The 22,984-nt window shown below is 28.9% G+C and overlaps 1 pseudogene; it reads left to right on the top strand.

The window, feature by feature from the left end:
• LOC111400110 overlaps positions 1-20,194 on the top strand; it is a 29,150-nt pseudogene extending 8,956 nt beyond the window's left edge.
• The last annotated feature ends 2,790 nt before the right edge of the window (positions 20,195-22,984 follow it).

Below are 22,984 nucleotides of genomic sequence, written 5' to 3'. Positions count from 1 at the left end.
TGGAAGAGTGCTAAGCAGACACTCATAGCTACTTCCACTATGGCAGCGGAGTTTATAGCGTGTTATGAGGCATCAAATCATGGAATATGGCTGCGTAATTTTGTCACTGGGCTGCGCATTGTGGATAATATAGAAAGACCACTTAAGATATTTTGTGACAATAAATCAGCAGTGCTGTATTCTAATAACAACAGGAGCTCGACGAAGTCAAAACACATAGAGATCAAGTTCCTTGCTGTTAAAGAAAGAGTTCAGAGTGTACAGGTGTCAATAGAGCATATTGGGACAAACTCCATGGTTGCGGATCCGCTTACTAAGGGATTGATACTCAAGGTCTTTCATGAGCACACTGCTCATATGGGTGTAATTTCTCTTGAGGATATCTAGTTTCAGTGGGAGTTTATATTTTTGCTTTTCATATTTGACACATGTACTGTTATTTTGGATACATTTTAAGGTTAAAGTTATTTTCAGTTATAAAGTTATTTGGTTAATTATCTCTGAACTTGTTTAAAATGATCTCACTAAGGTATTAAGGTGGACCAGTTGGAAATAGGCATGTTACAGATCACATTACATGTAATTTCCATGCTACACATCCATGCTTGATCCATGTCATTCGATTATATTGATATATGTGACCATTGATGGGTTTAGCTACGCGAAAGTAGCGAAAGCCGCTTTGATCCTATGTTGATATGATTGATGGACGGGATTGTTTGGGGATACATTCGGTAATGATAGCAAAATTCTGAGTACTCATAAGGTTATGTTTAATACACAATTATAAGGTGACACATATAGCCCAAGTGGGAGATTGTAAGGATTTTTAATTAAAGATGAGCTTATATGTGTAAATAATTGTGTGTTAAATTATAAGCTGTCGAATTCGGTCGAGCCCGATTAAAGTGATCTAATAACGTTTCGGTTTTGGACTTTAATGTATCCAATTAAAGTATGGGTTTACATATGTGTAGAGACCGGGCCCAAGTCCTAATTCTATGATGGGCCGAATTAGGTCAAAGGGCATCCTCATATAAATAGGTTATGGTCCCCAGATCACACGCAACGAATTATTCATTCTCTACTGCATCCCATCACAGAGAGGAAAAGGAGATTGCGTGTAGATTTGGAAGATCATACCGCGAAATCCATATTGCATTAACCATGTCAGATTCAGGTATGCTTCCGCTTTAATTATTATATTTCTTGATGATTTAACATGAAAGATCCGATATTTTAAAGTATTAAATTATCCAACAGTATCACCATTGCCACCCTCACAATACCACAAGGCATCAACTATGCTAACTTGGCTAAACTTCCTCCCATTATTAGCCTTTGTAAGATTCAATTGCTCTTTCCATATATACACAACAGTGTGGCATATTTGATATGTAGTATTACATGAAATTATACACTTCCATCTTCAATGGTGACAAGTGTAGCCCCCCTTATGGAACAAGCAAATACAGAATTGGGCTTTGTAAGCTTCAATTGCTCCTTTAGTATGCATGAAGCATGTTCAGCGCATAGTATTAGATCGGGACGGACCTAAGTGAAAAGTTTTTTGGCTATAAACCAATGTAAAATTTATCTCAAAAACAGAAAAACTCTAATATTTCCTTTGCTTCATAAAATAGGTTCAAAGATTTTTTCTTACTCCTCCGTTTGGTAAAATTTATAAATTGTCAAACTTCATTTTCAACTACACATTCAGTTGACCAACAAATATTATTAAATCATCTATCACTCATTTCTATATATTTATAAATTCTTTCCAAACGGAATTGGCCATATATTGCTCTAGTTCATGCCAAAAGTCTATGTCGATACCTGTTATAAAATCCATTTCTGGTTCCACTCCAGTAATAAATAAAATTTTAACTTCTTTTTAATCATTAATAACATCTATTATTGTATAATCTGCATTAGTAAACAAGCAAATAAAGAATTGGGCTTTTAAGCTTCAATTTCTCTTTCAAATGATGTATGTTGAGCAATATAGGACATAATTAAACTGTACGAGTAAATAAAAGCTTGGACTGACTTAATAGATGTAATTTACACACTTATTTTGTGTGTATTTTGGTGCAGACTCAAGCTTTGTGTCTCCTCTTATCTATTCCATTTTTGGAACAGTTGCAGCTTGTTCATTACTCATAGCAGAAACAATTGGAGAAAAATTATCTCCCACTGAAGGTCTTAAATTGTATCTAAGCTATGGGACTATTAAGGTAACAAGGTTATGAACATTATATTACTACATTGTGCCATGTCGTGTCTGATTTCCCGTTTCCACTTCCGTGCAACCTAGATAATAGGTGAGTTTGATTTTGGCCATGCAGACTCGGTACTTTGGTCGATTTTCTTTCTCATTCAACTATTTTGGGCTTCATGGGGGGCACAGAACTGCTTATCTTCCGCAGCAACTCAAAGGCATGCTTGGCCTGAAGCATTTGACTACTAAAACTGGTGTATTTCCTGTTTTACAAGCAGTGTTCAGCAGTAGAGACGAGATTTACTTTATTTATGTTTCAAATTTTATTACAATTTAATCACTTTATCCATGTTCGTAGATTTGAAGGACGGAGAAACTAATGTGGCACCCTAGTTATTAGCTTAGTTGTTAAATAATTAAACACACTCGTCACCTTTTTCATAACAAAGTTTAAGTTGAGTTTAATCCAGTTTAATTAAGTTTAAATTTCCAAACGCATTTGGATATTACTTTTATTTATTCATAAGAAGAAGTATACATATTTTGATAATAATATATTAAGATAGAACTTTCAAAATAAGTAAATAATTTATTTTCTATTGTGACGACTATTTCTTCAAGTGGAAATGGGAGTGCTTTATAATAGGTACAATATTTCTTATCTTCCTCCAAATCACTAGATTTGTCGTAAGTTAAACACTTATACAAGTACATATATAATTATAATTTTGATGTAAATTAATTGCATTTTAATGCTATAATTAAATTGTGAAAGTGCAGAGAAATAAGAAACGCAAATTATTTAGCCATAGCTCCAATGGTGGTTGTGGTCCCTGGATGCCTTTCTGCTTATTTCACTCAAGCAGAGAAACATGGCATTCCAATTGTGAGTCATCTGTATTTACATTTTAAGTTTCGCGCGCATATTATCAGGTTTTGTTCTATATTCATCAAACTTTGATGCCTTTATCAACCCGGCTCGATTGGGGTGGACACTATCGAAGTGGATAATATAGTAAACACAATTAGAAGTCTCAGAGGTTATCTTTTTAGAAGTTGAAAAACTTTGGACGTTTTTCTAATACAAAAGTAAATTAGATCATCTAAAAGTTAAGAACATCATAATATATCATTGACTTGTTTGGTGCGGTAAACTATACAGTACTCAACAATATCTAAAGAAAAAAAAATCCCATAATTTTTTTTATTGAACTATGTAATCAAATAGGTCCTTGAAGTTGTTTACTCCTCATAAAATTGTTTATTCATTGAAGGTGGGTAATCTCAGTAAAGGAATAAATGATCCCTCTTTTCAACTTCTAAACTTTGATCCTAAGTACGTATCAGCACCACTAAAAGCTGGAATTGTCTCTGCTTTGATAGCTCTTGCTGTAAGTACACTGCCCGCTTATTAAGATTTATTGTGTATATAATATTTCTAATTTTTTATTCATTAAGAATTGACTAATTGGTTGATTTTTTTTTTTTTTTCAGTTTTTGTAATTAAAAAAATTGATACATGAAGGGATAGCAATTGGAAGAAGGGGGTACTTTTGAGATTATGCAAGTCAAAATGTCATTTTTCCACTTTGACCAAAAAAATTTGCCAATCTTCAAAATGGCCATTTGTTGAGTAAAAGATAAAAATATCCTTAAATAGTTTATACAATTACAAAGATAGAATTTTGTTTAAAAAGACAAAAATATCCTTAAATTACAAATTAAAAAACCAAACACTTTTCACTTTATATTTAATTATTTATTTCAAACACTTACTCAAATAAAAAAATTAATATTTAATTTACTTTCTTGTTTAAATATTTCATTAATTAATTATCTTAATCGATTATGTATATTATTTATTTAATATTTAATTAATCACTTGTTTAAATAAAAAAATTAATGTTTAATTTGATTTCTCATTTAAATATTTCATTAACTAATTATCTTAATTGATATATGTATATTTAATTAATTATTTAATTATATATTTTAAACACTTACTCAAATAAAAAAATTATATTTAATTTGGTTTTTCTTTAAATATTTCATTAGTTAATTATCTTAATTGGTCCTTATTTAATTATTTATTTTGAACACTTACTCAAATAAAAAAATTAATATTTAATTTGGTTTCTCGTTTAAATATTTCTTTATTAATTACCTTAATTGGTTATGTATATTGTTCATTTAATATTTAATTACTTTATTTAAGTATTTCTTTAATCACTTATTTAAATAAAAAATTAATATTTATTTTAATTTCTTATTTAAATATTTTTTAATTAATTGTCTTAATTAGCTATGTATATTATTTATTTATTGTTTAATTATTTATTTAATCACTTAATTAAATAAAAAATTAGTATTTAATTTAATTTCTTATTTAGATATTTCATTAATTAATTATGTTAATTGGTTATGTATATTATACATTTAAAATTTAATTATTTTATTTAATTATTTATTTAATCACTTATTTAAATAAAAGAATTAGTATTTATTTTAATTCTTATTTAAATATTTCATTAATTAATTATCTTGATTAATTATGTATATTCTTTATTTAATATTTAATTACTTTGTTTAGTTATTTATTTAATACTTAATTAAATAAAAATAATATTTAATTTAATTTCTTATTTAGATATTTCAGTAATTAATTATCTTAATTGGTTATGTCTATTATTAGTAATTAATATTTAATTACTTTATTTTAGTTATTTAAATAAAAACATTATACAATAATGTACAAGTGACATAACATTATTGGAGATTTGAAAAATAGTTTTTTCGATCCTCTATTCATGGAATTCCACATGTACATTATGGACATTCTTATGAATTAGTACATGTAGAATTATCCAATATTTAATTTGATTTCTCGTTTAAATATTTTTTTATTAATTACCTTAATTGGTTTTATATATTTAATTACTTTATTTAATTATTTATTTTAAACACTTACTCAAATAAAAAATTAATATTTAATTCAATTTCTTCTTTAAATATTTCATTAATTAATTATCTTAATTTATTATGTATATTATTTATTTAATATTTCATTACTTTATTTAATCACTTATTCGAATAGAGAATTAATATTTTATTTAATTTATTCTTTAAATATCTCATTAATTAATTATCTTGATTGTTTATGTATATTATTTATTTAATATTTAATTAAAACATAAATCACATGGTGTATGAGAATATCTAATAGAGATGAGAGTCGAACTTTAGGCATTGTCACATTTTCAATATATCGAGCATTATTCAAGAATGTCAAAACTATATTTCCTCTATCAAATGAAGTCGAGTGAGAAGTTCCATATTATAGTATGTTACTCTCTATCCAACGGATGTATAATATCTATTTAAATCTTATGTACTTTCTATTTATAGTGTGTTACTGATTTCCTTAATTTTCTTTATTTATAGTGTGTTATATATATAGTTAAGAGTAATTAGTTATTTATTATACAATTACATAAAAACTAAAGTATTACAAACGTTTAAAAAAAATGCTTACATTTGAAATTATTACAATTACGGATCACAATGTACATAAAAGAACGCTTGCATTTTAATGTGTGTTTAGTTTATCAGCTCTATGCCACATTCGATGCTAAAAATTCAATGTACTTCAATTAGGGTTGTCAATGGATTGGATTTTGATCCGAGTTCGATGAAATTAATGGGAAATGGATTTAGGGCCTCAATCAATAACCCAATCGTGATTCGAATTCGATGATTTGTTAACTAAATGAATCAATAGATTGGATTTTGATCCGAATCCAATCTGAATCAGATGAAATTAATGTGAGATGGATTTAGTGTCTTAATCTGATAACCCGTTAACTAAATGAATCAAATATGGATATAGGTCATTCCGATCTGATAAATAAATAAAATCTTTATTTTTCTAATTTTTTAAATTTCGGATCAGATATCCGATAACATAGTTAATCGGACATGGATTTAACATTCAAATATTCGTCGGATTATTGGATCAGATCAGATAGGATAATTATTATTAACGGATTGGATCGAATTTGAACAGATCTGATCCATATATCCGATTCATTTACAACCCTAACTTCAATGCGAAAATCTCATAATCGCCTGGGTCGATTTCACGGAAGAGGTTGGGCAACGTACTGTCAACAGATGTTATCTTCTTTGCATCGATCGTGTAAGGAGAAACAATGTGTTGTGACAGCAATCTAGTCCTCTTACTAATCATTTGCTCTGGCATTCAATAATATGTTTCGTACAGGGTATCATCCAAACTTGTGATATTATCTGTCAAGTTGGGGGTCCTCTCCAGCATAATTATGTATATTATTTATTTAATATTTAATTACGTTATTTAATTATTTATTTAATCACTTAATTAAATAAAAAATTAATATTTAATTTATTTTCTTATTTAGATATTTCATTTATAAATTATTTTAATTGGTTGTGTATATTTCATTACCTTATTTAAATAAATTTTACAATATATACAATTATTATCATAAATAAAAAAATATATACAATTATTACAATTATTTCGTTCCCACCATCGGCACCTCTCCCATCTCCACTGACATCCATAACGATTCTAATGAAACATCTGTGTACATCACCACTCATCCACCGACACCCTCCTTGTCACCATCTCCGCTACTCTCTGTCACTGTCTGGGACCCCTATCCCCTACATACTGTATCTCCTCGGATATGACTCATCCTCAATCAACAGTGTCAACTTAGTGAGCAATTCAAGCTGACATATTAATATTTCATTGAGTTAATGACCATGTATCGAGATTTCGAAATGACGTACAATATAAATCACAAATGAATAATATGTATCTCAGGATCGTTGAAGAGAGCTGATAACTGTCAGCTTTCTCCCTATGGATAGTTCTTGAATGTGTCAATGTCATCAACGATTTCCAAATGAAAGACGTCGATCGACGTCTTCTTGTGATGATATCTCAGTATACTCTCTAGTATAAACACCATCCCCAACTTCAACTTGTCAAACATAACGTCGCATTCCTTGAATGTATCTCCTAACTGTGCCAGAGTTACCGTCATAAGTAGGATCGGTGTAACAGATCTGCATACTCCTAACAATTAATTATTTTACTTAAATAAACAATTTACATAATTCATGAAATATTTATAAACAATTAAATTCAATATTAAAAAAATAAAAAAAAATGGTTGGCACGTTGGGCCAATCCAAACGGTTGAATCCAACACTGCTGTGAAACTGGCAAAGTTACAGTTTGATGTAACTTTGCTAGGAATCTGTTTCAAGGCGGCGTTCAAATGGTAATCTATCCTGCAAAATTTTAAATATTAAAACATTTAAAACATAACGTTACAAAATTCAACTAATCGAACAGTAAGTAATATACGTATGAAATAACAGATAATAAAGAAAATGAATTACAAAATTAGACAACAAATTATAAAAAGCGAAAAACTAATTTTTGTAAAATTATTTATTTCATAGTTTATTTTAATTCTTTATTATTTATTTCAATTCTTTATTTAATTAATTTTGATTATTTATATTTAATTACTTATTTAAATAAATTATTTCAAATATCTATATTTCTTATTTAAATATATTACATATTTAATTAAATTTTAAATAAATTAAATATATTATTTTGAATATTTATTTCAATTAAATTTTAATTACATATTTTGATTATTAACATTTATTCATTATTTACATTTTTTATTTATCATTTAAATAATCATTTAATTACTATTTAAATGTTCATTATTTACTTTTGTGCATTTCAATTAATTATTTATTCCAATTGTTTTTCATTTATTTGTTTCAATTGTTCATTTAAATTATTTGATTTAATTATTTTATATTGATTTATTATTTAAATTTTTTATTGAACAAGTAAACGTAAATATTTAATTTTTATTTTAAATGTTAGAAATTTATTTCAATTAAATTTTAATTATATATTTTGATTATTAACATTTATTCATTAATTACATTTTTCATTTATCATTTAAATAATCATTTAATTATTATTTAAATGTTCCTTATTTATTTTTATGCATTTCAATTAATTATTTATTCCAATTTTTTTCATTTAATTTTTCAATTGTTCATTTAAATCAGTTGATTTAATTATTTATATTGATTGATTATTTAAATTATTTATTGAACAAGTAAACGTAAATATTTAATTTTTATTTTAAATATTAGAAATTTATTCAATTAAATTATAATTACATATTTTGATTATTAAAATTTATTCATTATTTATATTTTTCATTTATCATTTAAATAATCATTTCATTATTATTTAAATGTTCATTATTTATTTTTGTGCATTTTAATTAATTATTTATCCCAATTGTTTTTCATTTATTTGTTTCAATTGTTTATTTAAATTATTTGAGTTAATTATTTATATTGATTGATTATTTAAATTATTTATTGAACAAGTAGACGTAAATATTTAATTTTTACTTTAAATATTAGAAATTTATTTCAATTAAATTATAATTACATATTTTGATTATTATCATTTATTCATTATTTGCATTTTTCATTTATCATTTAAATAATCATAAATAATTTAATTATTTATATTGATTGATTATTTAAATTATTTATTGAACAAGTAGACGTAAATATTTAATTTTTACTTTAAATATTAGAAATTTATTTCAATTAAATTATAATTACATATTTTGATTATTATCATTTATTCATTATTTGCATTTTTCATTTATCATTTAAATAATCATAAATAATTTAATTATTTATATTGATTGATTATTTAAATTATTTATTGAACAAGTAGACGTAAATATTTAATTTTTACTTTAAATATTAGAAATTTATTTCAATTAAATTATAATTACATATTTTGATTATTATCATTTATTCATTATTTGCATTTTTCATTTATCATTTAAATAATCATAAATAATTTAATTATTTATATTGATTGATTATTTAAATTATTTATTGAACAAGTAGACGTAAATATTTAATTTTTACTTTAAATATTAGAAATTTATTTCAATTAAATTATAATTACATATTTTGATTATTAACATTTATTCATTATTTACATTTTTCATTTATCATTTAAATAATCATTTAATTATTATTTAAATGATCATTATTTCTTTTTGTGCATTTCAGTTAAATATTTATTCCAATTTTTTTTCATTTATTTTTTTCAATTGTTCATTTAACTTATTTGATCTAATTATTTATATTGATTGATTATTTAAATTATTTATTGAACAAGTAAACGTAAATATTTAATTTTTATTTTAAATGTTTGAAATTTATTTCAATTAAATTATAATTACATATTTTGATTATTATCATTTATTCATTATTTGCATTTTTCATTTATCATTTAAATAATCATTTAAGTATTATTTAAATATTCAATATTTTTTTGTGCATTTCAATTAATTATTTATTCCAATTATTTTTTATTTACTTGTTTCAATTGTTCACTTAAATTATTTGATTTAATTATTTATATTGATTAATTATTTAAATTATTTATTAAACAAGTAGACGTAAATATTTAATTTTTATTTTAAATGTTAGAAATTTATTTCAATTAAATTTTAATTACATATTTTGATTATTAATATTTATTATTATTTACATTTTTCATTTATCATTTAAATAATCATTTAATTATTATTTAAATGTTCATTATTTAATTTTGTCCATTTCAATTAATTATTTATTTCGATTGTTTTTCATTTTTTTGTTTCAATTGTTCTTTTAAATTATTGATTTAATTATTTATATTGATTGATTATTAAAATTATTTATTGAACAAGTAAAAATAAATATTTAATTATTTATTTTTAATGTTAGAAATTTATTTAAATTAAATTTTAATTACATATTTTAATTATTAATATTTATTCATTATTTATATTTTTTATTTATCATTTAAATAATCATTTATTTATTATTTAAATGTTCATTATTTATTTTTGTGTATTTAGTTACTTATTTAAAGAAATTATTTTGAATATTTATATTTCTTATTTAAATATATTACTTATTTAATTACTTATTTAAATAAATTAAATATATTATTTTGAATATTTATTTCAATTAAATTTTAATTACATATTTTGATTATTAACATTTATTCATTATTTACATTTTTATTTATCATTTAAATAATCATTTAATTATTATTTTGAATGTTCATTATTTATTTTTGTGCATTTCAATTAATTATTTATTCCAATTATTTTTCTTTTATTTGTTTCAATTGTTCATTTAAATTATTTGATTTAAATTATTTATATTGATTGATTATTTAAATTATTTATTTAACATGTAAACGTAAATATTTAATTTTTTTAACTGTTAGAAATTTATTTCAATTAAATTATAATTACATATTTTGATTATTAATATTTATTCATTATTTACATTTTTTATTTTTCATTTAATTATTATTGAAATGTTCATTATTTATTTTTGTGCATTTCAATTAATTATTTATTCCAATTGTTTTTCATTTATTTTTTTCAATTGTTCATTTAAATTATTTGATTTAATTATTTATATTGATTTAATATTTAAGTTATTTATTGAAAAGTAAGCTTAAATATTTAATTTTTATTTTAAATGTTAGAAATTTATTTCAATTAAATTATAATTACATATTTTGATTATTAACATTTATTCATTATTTGCATTTTTCATTTTTCATTTAATTATTATTGATATGTTCATTATTTATTTTTGTGCATTTCAATTAATTATTTATTCCAGATGTTTTTCATTTATTTGTTTAAATTGTTCATTTAAATTATTTGAGTTAATTATTTATATTGATTGATTATTTAAATTATTTATTGAACAAGTAGACGTAAATATTTAATTTTTATTTTAAATGTTAGAAATTTATTTCAATTAAATTTTAATTACATAATTTGATTATTAACATTTATTCATTATTTACATTTTTCATTTATAATTTAATTATTATTTAAATGTTCATTATTTATTTTTATGCATTTCAATTAATTATTTATTCCAATTATTTTTCATTTATTTGTTTCAATTGTTCATATAAATTATTTGATATAATTATTCATGTTGATTGATTATTTAAATTATTTATTGAACAAGTAAACGTAAATATTTAATTATTTATTTTAAAGGTTAGAAATTTATTTCAATTAAATTTTAATTACATATTTCGATTATTAATATTTATTCATTATTAATATTTTTATTTATCATTTAAATAATCATTTATTTATTATTTAAATGTTCATTATTTATTTTTGTGTATTTAAATTATTTCTGGAATACAACGAAAAAAAATGGAGGGAAGCATCTGGCCCAGCTACCGTCTGTTTAAAGACGACTAAGTCGTCTGTTTTACTAACGGGTGGACAGACGGCCAAAATGTGGAAAACAGACGGCCCAGCTGTCTGGCCGTCCTCTCGTCCCTTTCTTCTCCGTTCTGATGTCGGCGATTGCCATTTCAGCCCAAAAACACCTCAAAAAATACCATTTTCTGTAATTTTACATAATCTACTAAGATTTCTACCATTATTTCCAACAAGATTTCTTCCCCTTCTTTTTCAGACGTCGGTTTTAGTGTGATTTGTCAGGGGCAATATTGGGTTTTCATTGTTTTTAAGGTTTTCACAGATTTTTCAATTTTTTTTTTAAAAAAGTAGTCAACGGCCATTTTAAAAAAATGTCTCTTTTTTGTGGCTATCTACCACTATTTCCTCTTGGAAGAAGTTTTGGCCTTGGAAAAAATGAACAAATTGGCGGTAACAAGGAGATGATAGCCTTTAGCCTCATGAACATTGTTGGATCTTTCACGTCGTGCTACTTAACCACTGGATTGTGACACTTAATCACACACTACAATTATTTCCTCGACCCAAGGTCATCTTAACATTGTGAAGATCTATAAAGGACTCTTAAGGGAACGTTTTTATGCACAAAAAGTAACGCAAAAGAAACCCATGTACGTTTTTATCAAAAAGGGCTATTTTCTTATTAATATTGAATATGATTTTACAGGGCCATTTTCAAAAACTGCTGTAAATTTCAATGCTGGATAAAAAAGCAATGTCAAATGTAGTAGTCACTGTGTATACTGCTGGTGCTTCTCTTCTTCGCACCTTTATTTAGTTATACGCCTTTGGTTGCTCTTTCGGCCATTATCATGTCAGCAATGCCTGGGCTTATCGAATATGAAAAGGCTTATCATTTGTTCAAGACAGAAAAATTTGATTTCCTTATTTGCATCAGTGCTTTTTTGGTGTTTCTTTCATAGGCGTGGAAACCGGACTCATGATTTCGGTAAGAGTCATCATCATTTATTTAATACTTGCTCAAAGGAACATTGGTATAGTTTAAGTCTCCATAAATCGCACCCATCTTAGTGTTGGGGATTGATTAAAAACTGAATGAAAAAGAAGGAATATCGAATGCTCGAAATTATATGTAATATAGTGCTGCTGCACTTTTTATGATTGTAGAAGAGAAGATATTATATTGTAAATTTTTGTGACTTCGATGCTTTTAATGGCTTGAGTTACATGGGTATTTATAGATAAGATTTAACATGTATCTAGCCTAACTCATGAACCAACATTAAATAGATACGTTTCTCCTCCTCTAATACATTAATGGACAAATGCATGTATAATTATAATTCATGAATCTAGATAATAAATGCAAATTACGTTTCCAACACCCCCTCTTAATTTGCAATTTTGAGAATGTCTCTTGCCTTTTGAAATTTCTCGACATAGATCACCTTGGTTAGAAAGTCTGCGGGTTGCTCATTCGTTCCAATGAATTCCAAGCTGATTTCACCATTACTCACCATATCTCGGATGAAATGATGTCGCAACTCAATGTGTTTTGTTCTCGAATGAAACACCGGATTTTTTGTCATGGCTATCGTAGACATATTATCACAATAAATTACTGTGGGCTGTTTTTGAACTTGTTTCAAATCTGCTAGTAATCGTCTTAACCAAATAGCTTCGCAGGTTGCATCTGTAACAGCAATATACTTAGCTTCCACGGATGATAACGCTACTGTTTTTTCCTTCTTTGAACTCCATGAAACAATATTAGTTTCGAGACAAAATAAATAACCTGAAGTGCTTTTTCTATCATCCAACGAACCTCCCCAATCACTGTCGCTATATCCAATCAACTTGCTCTCATTTTCTTTTACATATTTGATGCCTATTTTCTTTGTTCCTTGCAAGTATCTCACGACTCTTAGTTTTGCATCTATTTTTTTTTGCTCCGTCATCTTTTCTCAACTTATCGTTCGCTGCCATAGGAGTTGAAATTGATTTGCAATTCTCCATATGAAATTTCTTCAGAAGATCTTCTGTGTATTTCTCTTGAGAAATAAAGATTTCTCCTTTGGACTGCTTCACTTGTATTCCAAGAAAATACTTCATGACTCCTAAATCAGTCATCTCAAATTCATTCATCATTTTTCGCTTGAAATCCTCGACTAACCTTAAATTGGTGCCAGTGTAGATAAGATCATCTACGTAGATGCACACAATCAAGAAATCATGATCTTGCTTCTTCACATAGAGAGAGGGCTCATTAGGACTTCTATGAAATCCATTCTTGAGAAAATAGCCATCAATCTTGCTATTCCAAGTTCTTGGAGCTTGCTTCAGTCCGTAAAGTGCTTTCTTGAGGCGATACACTTTATCTTCTTTCCCTTTCACTCCAAATCTTTCAGGTTGTTGTACATAAACTTCTTCTTCTTCAAGCTCTCCATTAAGGAAAGCTGATTTGACATCAAGTTGGAATACCTGAAGCTCCAACTGCGCTGCAAGAGTAAGAACAACCCTGATAGTTTCCATTCTAACAACCGGTGAGAACGTCTCATTGAAATCAATTCCCGGTTGTTGAGAATAACCCTTCGCTACAAGCCTAGCCTTGTGTTTTTGTATGCTTCCATCTTCATTATACTTTGTTTTGAAAATCCATTTCAGTCCTATAACATCTTTGTGTTTCGGCATATCCACCAATTCCCAAGTTTTATTTTTTTCTATCATGGCAATCTCCTCTTGCATAGCTTTTCTCCATGTTTCTTCCTTCACTGCGACTTCAAAACTTTGAGGTTCACAGGTAATGAGAGCAAATTCAGATGTCTCGAGAATTTCTCTCAAGGATCGAGTCTTTTTGATCGGTGAATCGGAACTTGAACTTTCATCTCGAACCGGCGATCTTGGTGGGCGAGGATTTGGACTTTGAGGTGGACTAACATGACCAAGTTCATCCTCAAAATTTGATGCATCGTAGAACTCCTCTTGAGATATCAATTTGGACGAATTTCCTTCCCAACTCCATGATCCCATTTCATCAAAAATAACATCTCTTGAAACCACAAGCTTGGAAGTTATAGGATTGTAAAGGCGATAAACTTTTGACTCATCACTATAGCCAATGAAAATAAGCTTCTCACTTTTTTCGTCGAATTTATCTCTATTTGGAGTAGAGATATGAGAATATGCAATGCTGCCAAAAATCTTCAATTGATCAACTACGGGCTTTTTCTTGTGCCAAGTTTCAAACGGTGTTCGGTTTCGAACGGCCTTTGTTGGGCATCGATTCAAAATGTAAATAGTTGTGTGTATCGCTTCCGCCCAAAATATTTTGGGTAGACTTTTGCCGAACATCATGCTTCTAGCCATTTCAACAATGGTGCGATTTTTTCGCTCGGCTACCCCGTTTTGTTGGGGGCTCCTCCGAATAGTGAGCTGCCTCTGAATACTATTATCTTTGCAATACTCCATAAACGGAGTGTAAATAAACTCTCCTCCACGATCTGTCCGAAGGGTTTTGATTTGATGACTAAATTGTTTTTCCGCTAGAGCTTTGAATTTGAGAAATGCGGAAAAAGCCTCAGACTTTTCATTTAGAAAATAAACCCACATCATCCTTGTATAGTCATCGACAAATAAAATGAAATACCTTTTGTTTCCAAGAGAGAGAGTCCTCAAAGGACCCCAAGTATCCGTATGAATAACCTCCAAAGGTTCTCTAGCTCTCCAAGATGTTTTCGGAAAAGGAAGTCGATGCATTTTGCCATATATGCATCCTTCACAAACTTGAGTTTTTTCTTCAATTTCTGGGAGTCCAATCACCATATTCTTTTGCTTGAGAAGTTGCAGCCCTTTGATATTAAGATGTCCGTATCTCAAATGCCAAAGTTGAGATTGATCAAAATTTTCACCTGTGAAGGCCACCTTTTCTTGAAGAGGCATATTCATGGGAAACACCTTATTGGAGCTCATTGGTGATGTTCTTTATGTGCCTAATTTGACTAGTAACCTCCTTAGTGTTGGACAACTGCTACGCAAAGGATATTCTGTTTTTTTTTTATGATGAAAAATGTAGAATAATTCACAAGAATATGAATTATAAAATTTCATTTTGGACTCAAATGCTTGCTCAAGTGGCTGATTTGAGAACCTGACAATTCTTTCTTCATGTACTTGCAGGGAACTCATCAAATCGTTAAAAGTATATTTAGACAAATCTTTTGATTCTTCAATAGCGGCAACAATATAATCATATTTCGCGGGAAGGCTTCGAAGGACCTTTTGAACAACTTTTTTTTCTTCAATTGTGTCGCCAAGGCTTCTGATTTGATTTACTATTTCGGAGACTCGAGTTAGATAGAATTGCATAACTTCATTATCTTTTTTTGATAAATTGTCGAACTCCCTCCAAAGAGATTGAAGCTTTAGAGATGAGTCAAAAGGTTATCGCCTTTACAATCCTATAACTTCCAAGCTTGTGGTTTCAAGAGATGTTATTTTTGATGAAATGGGATCATGGAGTTGGGAAGGAAATTCGTCCAAATTGATATCTCAAGAGGAGTTCTACGATGCATCAAATCTTGAGGATGAATTTGGTCATGTTAGTCCACCTCAAAGTCCAAATCCTCGCCCACCAAGATCGCCGGTTCGAGATGAAAGTTCAAGTTCCGATTCACCAATTAAAAAGACTCGATCCTTGAGAGAAATTCTCGAGACATCTGAATTTGCTCTCTTTACCTGTGAACCTCAAAGTTTTGAAGTCGCAGTGCAAGAGGAGATTGCCATGATAGAAAAAAAATAAAACTTGGGAATTGGTGGATATGTCGAAACACAAAGATGTTATAGGACTGAAATGGATTTTCAAAACAAAGTATAATGAAGATGGAAGCATACAAAAACACAAGTCTAGGCTTGTAGCGAATGGATATTCTCAACAACCGGGAATTGATTTCAATGAGACGTTCTCACCGGTTGTTAGAATGGAAACTATCAGGGTTGTTCTTGCTCTTGCAGCACAGTTGGAGCTTCAGGTATTCCAACTTGATGTCAAATCAGCTTTCCTTAATGGAGAGCTTGAAGAAGAAGTTTATGTACAACAACCTGAAGGATTTGGAGTGAAAGGGAAAGAAGATAAAGTGTATCACCTCAAGAAAGCACTTTACGGACTGAAGCAAGTTCCAAGAACTTGGAATAGCAAGATTGATGGCTATTTTCTCAAGACTGGATTTCATCGAAGTCACAAAAATTTACAATATAATATCTTCTCTTGTACAATCATAAAAAGTGCAGCAGCACTATATTACATATAATTTCGAGCATTCGATATTCCTTCTTTTTCATTCAGTTTTTAATCAATCCCCAACAAATTTTTGGTATCAGAGCTTTTTGTTACCTCCTTTAGTTTGAACTGCTGCGCAAAGGATATTCTGTTTTTTTTTTATGATGAAAAATGTAGAATATTTGACAAGAAAAGCAATTCCACCATCGCCACAGTTCCTATGAGCTCCAATAAGGTGTTTCCCATGAATATGCCTCTTCAAGAAAAGGTGGCCTTCACAGGTGAAAATTTTGATCAATCTCAACTTTGGCATTTGAGATACGGACATCTTAATATCAAAGGGCTGCAACTTCTCAAGCAAAAGAATATGGTGATTGGACTCCCAGAAATTGAAGAAAAAACTCAAGTTTGTGAAGGATGCATATTAAGAGGGGGTGTTGGAAACGTAATTTGCATTTATTATCTAGATTCATGAATTATAATTATACATGCATTTGTCCATTAATGTACTAGAGGAGGAGAAACGTATCTATTTAATGTTGGTTCATGAGTTAGGCTAAATACATGTTAAATCTTATCTATAAATACCCATGTAACTCAAGCCATTAAAAGTATCGAAGTCTACAATTGAATAGAAAATCATTTCCTCCTCCTAAGTCCACTTCTATTTCCTACAAAGTTGTTAAGATTTGGGGTCCATCTCAATAAGGTCAACCTTATTAAGATGGACCCCAAATCTTAACATGGTATCAGAGCTTTTTGTTACCTCCTTTAGTTTGAACAGCGATAGTTCCCTTTCCTTCAGTGCGATGTAACTTTCCATCACCAAGCTTCACTTCTGAATTGAAATTCTCATCAAGATCAATGAAATTTTTTTTATTTCCAGTCATGTGACTGCTACAGCCGCTGTCTAGGTACCACACATTTTTTGATTGTTGTTGAGCCATCATACAAGAGAAAAGCTGTTCATCTTCATCTTTGGAAAAGTTTGCTTCATCCTTCTCATCTTTGTTCTGGTAATAACAATCTCTTTGAGAGTGGTTAGGATTTCTACATCTCTTGCATTTGTAGAAGCAATCATTTGTTTCATGATTTGATTTTCTACAAATTTTGCAAAAAATATTTGCATTTCCAGCTTGACGATTTGGAATTCCGTCATAGTTTTTTGATTGGTTGCCTTGTGCTCTTCCTTTTCCTCTTCCTCGAAATGATCCTCCTCGTCCTCGTGATGATTCTCCTCTTCCTTGGAAAGAACCTCCTCTTCCTTGACTCGAGTTAGATAGAATTGCATAACTTCATTATCTTTTTTTTGATAAATTGTCGAACTCCCTCCAAAGAGATTGAAGCTTTAGAGATGTCACCTTGTCATTGCCATGAAATCTCTCATTTAAGATATTCCAAGCTTGCTTGGCTCTTTTGACACCGTGAATTCGAGGATATATGGTCTTGCTTAATCCTTGTTGTATAAATCTAAGAGCACTTGCATCTCTCCGTAAATTTTTCTTGTAATCTTTTTGTTGAGCCTCCGTCCATTCTTCTTCTTCTTCTTCATTATCATCAGGTTCCGAAAATCCATCTTCAACAACTTCCCACAAATCTTGCGCAATGAAGAGTGTCTCCATTTGACTACTCCAATAATCAAAATGCTCTCCTTCAAATATGGGAACTTGGTTAGGAGTATAGGAAAACATGGATGTAGAAACATGATTTGCTGCCATGTTTTGGAGAGGGGAAATAAAACTTGAGATACGTATAGAGAACTAAGTTCTGATACCAAAAATTTGTTGGGGATTGATTAAAAATTGAATGAAAAAGAAGGAATATCGAATGCTCGAAATTATATGTAATATAGTGCTGCTGCACTTTTTATGATTGTAGAAGAGAAGATATTATATTGTAAATTTTTGTGACTTCGATACTTTTAATGACTTGAGTTACATGGGTATTTATAGATAAGATTTAACATGTATCTAGCCTAACTCATGAACCAACATTAAATAGATACGTTTCTCCTCCTCTAGTACATTAATGGACAAATGCATGTATAATTATAATTCATGAATCTAGATAATAAATGCAAATTACGTTTCCAACACTTAGCATCTAAAATCGTCTATCAATACGTATGATCCCAGTCCATATTTCAAGTTTCTTAAATTATAATCTAGCTGATTTTATAAGTCAGGTAGATAGATACAAAGAACCTGAGGGAACCCATCAGTCCTAATGCTGGGAAACAAAGTTAGAGCCGTTTAGGCAAGACTTTTGAAAAGTCGAAAGCTACTTCTGAGACTAAGAAGCTACTTTTAAATATGCTTGGACAATTTTGTGAAATTGCTTTGTCTGACTAAAAACTCTTTTTGAGGAAGCTAACCTAAGTACTACCAAACAGATCCTCAGCAACTAACAACCTTATAGAATGTGCATGCATAGGGACGATACCATAAATAATGAATTAGGCCTGCATGAGAGGGTGCACGAATTCAAATGCTAACTAAAGAGTTTAACCTCTTAGACGAGACGACCTGATATAATCTTTGGATCCGCTTATTTTTAGGTGGGACTGGCTTTAATAAGAGCATTGTTGTACATAGCAAGTCCTGCTTCATGCAAGCTTGGGAATATACTAGACACAAAGTTGTATCGCAACGTAGAGCCATATCCGGGTGCAACTGGGATTCCAGGGATCCTAATTCTGAAGCTTGGTTCCCCTATATATTTTGCAAATTGCAGCTACCTAAGTGAAAGGTCTGTCCATAACCAGATAAATTATTACTTCTCTTTGCTTATGTTTCATTTTTTGGGTGGAATTTGTTAGATTAGGATTGTAAGATGGGTTAGAGATGATCAAGCAGTCCCAGAATCTTCAGGAAATATCATTGAATATGTATTACTTGATTTGGGAGGTAAGATTTTGAAATCCCGATCCCTCTTTCCGAGCTTTAATAGGTCTAGTCTACCAAACATGCCGACTAATCCAGCTAATAAATTCAATGAAATGTATAGGTGTTACAGCAATGGACATAATGGGAGTTGAAACGTTTGTTGAAGTGAAAAGAAATTTAGAAACAAAAGGAATCAAGGTGAAGCACATAATTCTTCCACCATACATTTTTCTCTAAAGGTAATATGAGTGCAAATATGGACCAAGATGTTTGATTTTTTCACTTTTTGCAGATGATTTGACTAAATCCAAGACAAGATGTAATGGAGAACTTGATAGTTACGAAATTTATCGATAAAATTGGGAAGAAAAATGTGTTTCTATCAATAGATGATGCCATGGATGCCTGCACTCTAAACAGTTCCAAGGGAAGTTAAAACAAAAGATCCGTAAGGCCTAAAAGGGCATGTTAGTATCTACTACTGCCCCTACACTATATAAGAAATCCAAGATTTCACAATAGATTTCTCAAGATTTTACACAAAATTTTCAAAAAAAGTCTTCATAATTTTTATTTTTGCCCTCACAATAAAAATTTTGTGAAATTTGCCCCAACAACTCTACTCTCCTGCTCCGCCTATGTATAAAGGCATCACGATATTGAATTATATCAATTCATCACAGACAGCATGTGGGCCTATGCACTGGCGGACCCAGGGGATTCTGGGGTCGCTACCCTCGCAACTTTTGAGATTCTTTTCATTTTTTTTTTATAAAGTTCTATTTTGTATCGATTGAAATTTAAATTTTAATTTAAATCAAAGTTAACAATTAATTTTAATAACATATTTCATGTAATCTTTAAATTTTTAATTTATATCAAAATTTACAAAAAATCTGATTTTGATCCTCATCGAATAGAGGCAAAATCACAATAAATTAAAAAAAAAATGTCTCTTTTCTCTTACTCTATCTTACTTTATCCCTCACGTCTTTTACCAATATCTTAACCCTTCCAATTTTATAAAATTTGTTTGCAATTTTTCTACAAATTATCACATCAACAACAAATTTTCACATTCCAATCAAATTTTGAATTAATTAGAACTTAAATTTGCATTTTCTCCTATCTCATTTATGTATATAGAATATTACTGAACTAATTATATCCAATTTATATTTAACGAATTGTGTTCTTTAATTGATTATATTGAATATTGGTTATATTTTATTCCTTTCAATTATTTGAATTGATTATTTGTATCAAAATATTGTAAATTTTTTAAATGTAAATATGCATTTTCTTGTGATAAGCAAAATATTAATAAAATGACTGTTTGAAATGAAATGGATGAAAATGATAAGCAAAATGTTAATAAAGAAATATTTTATTTAATGTAAATTTGCATTTTCTCGAGTCAATAAATCATTCAAAAATCATGAACAAAGTATTCGATTTGTACAAAGTTTGATTGTGCCCTCTAACTTACAATATCTACGTCCACCCCTAAACCTATGAGAACTTGACACTTGATGACAACCCAAATTTTTAACAATCTTCTCCTTGTGTCTATATAAGAAAAGCCTCGGAGGGGAAATTGACACGTGTAAAGAGATATGCCTGTGAGAGTTGTAATTCTTGCAGTGTTACAACTCGAAAACAATCCATTTTTGCTTGTGAGGTCTGGAGTTGTAATATTGGCTTCTATAAACTCTTGATTTCGTCCAAGTGCATTGGCCTTCTACATGAATTATGTGGCATAGGCTTTTTTTCTTTTTACCAAACCACCATAAAATCTTTGGTGCTCTTTTTTTGTTTCTTGTGTGTTGGAGTAAATTGGTCGTGTTGTTGGATTCTTGATTAGTTAACATGTTTTGGGGTTCAATGACTCATAAAAGTTAATATAGTCAAGTCAAAGACTAACCCAATTAGGTCATTGATGCGAAACGTAACTAAACGAGCCATTCCATTTATGGATGAGATGAAATGGGCCAACATGGGCTGTCTGGTGCTCAAGCCAATTGGTCAAACAATGACTGCTTCTTAGATTAATGTTAGTCGCCCATTATGGAATGGTATGGAATAGAAAGAACGCGAGCGTTAGTGCAACAAGGTAAGTTTTTCGGGGATAAGGTCGTGAATAAACAAGTTAGTCCCACTCAGTCGACATTTGTTAATGTCTCCACCTGATCCACAACTAGATGCCTAATACGAAGTTCGACTAGATATTGAGTAATCAACTGAAGTTCGAGTTTATGCGATTTGAGTTACAAGTCTTGAACAATTGAGCGGTAATCCTCAAACCTTGCCATGAGGCTTGCAAAAGCCACGTCCATGGAAATCCTATCACAAACGGAATCAGTCTTGCATATAGAAAATGAAGTCTGTGAGAGCAACCCCATATATTCAAGGGAAAATGAACAATTCATACACAACTCACCACTACGATCTATGTAGTATATGGCAGTGTTCTAAAAATCGTAAATCGTGATTAGACGTGAGGACCAAAGTTCAAGCGTTACGAGCTTAGGTGAGGTCTAGGCATAAAAAAACATTACTTATTATTATTATTATTTTAAATACTTAATCATTTTAAAAATTATTTAATAATTAAAATTATACATGTCGAACATCTAAAATTATAAAATATTGTCTTTACTTAATAATTTCTACAATTAGTCAATTATACAATTTTAAAATTTTCGAAAGGCAAAAGCTGGATTATTTTTCATAGGTTTAATTTTCAATTAAACAAGTCCTACTTAACAAATTTATAGGAATTTTATACATGCTTTATCGAAGTTTCCAACAAAATGATAAGTCACCAAATCATAATTATATAACAGAGATAGCACAATAACTTAGATCTAAAAAAGTTAATAAACTAAAGTCAAATAAAATGTTTTTGAAACAAAAAAAATTAAAAAAAAATATATATATATTAAAGCGTGCCTAGACGTGGTCAATTTAGTAGTTGATCGCTTAATTCGCACTTACTATCAAGGTAAAGCATTTTATTGGCACCTCAGGTCTAGAAGAAGCGTAGACGACATTTAGTCGCGCTTTTAGAACACTTGTATACAGAACTCAATTACTAACACTCCAATGACTATAAATACGACTGTCGAAACCCCTACCAAATTACACATTAGAATCCAATTCGATATTCTTTATCAAGATCATAGCTCAAGTATTGAAATACCTTCGAAAAATTCTTTTCCGTTCC

This window comes from Olea europaea, chromosome 9, assembly GCF_002742605.1.
Source record: "Olea europaea var. sylvestris chromosome 9, O_europaea_v1, whole genome shotgun sequence".
NCBI classification, from domain to species: domain Eukaryota; kingdom Viridiplantae; phylum Streptophyta; class Magnoliopsida; order Lamiales; family Oleaceae; genus Olea; species Olea europaea.
The sequence above is the reverse complement of the archived record's forward strand: the minus strand, read 5'-3'. Positions and strand labels throughout refer to the sequence as shown.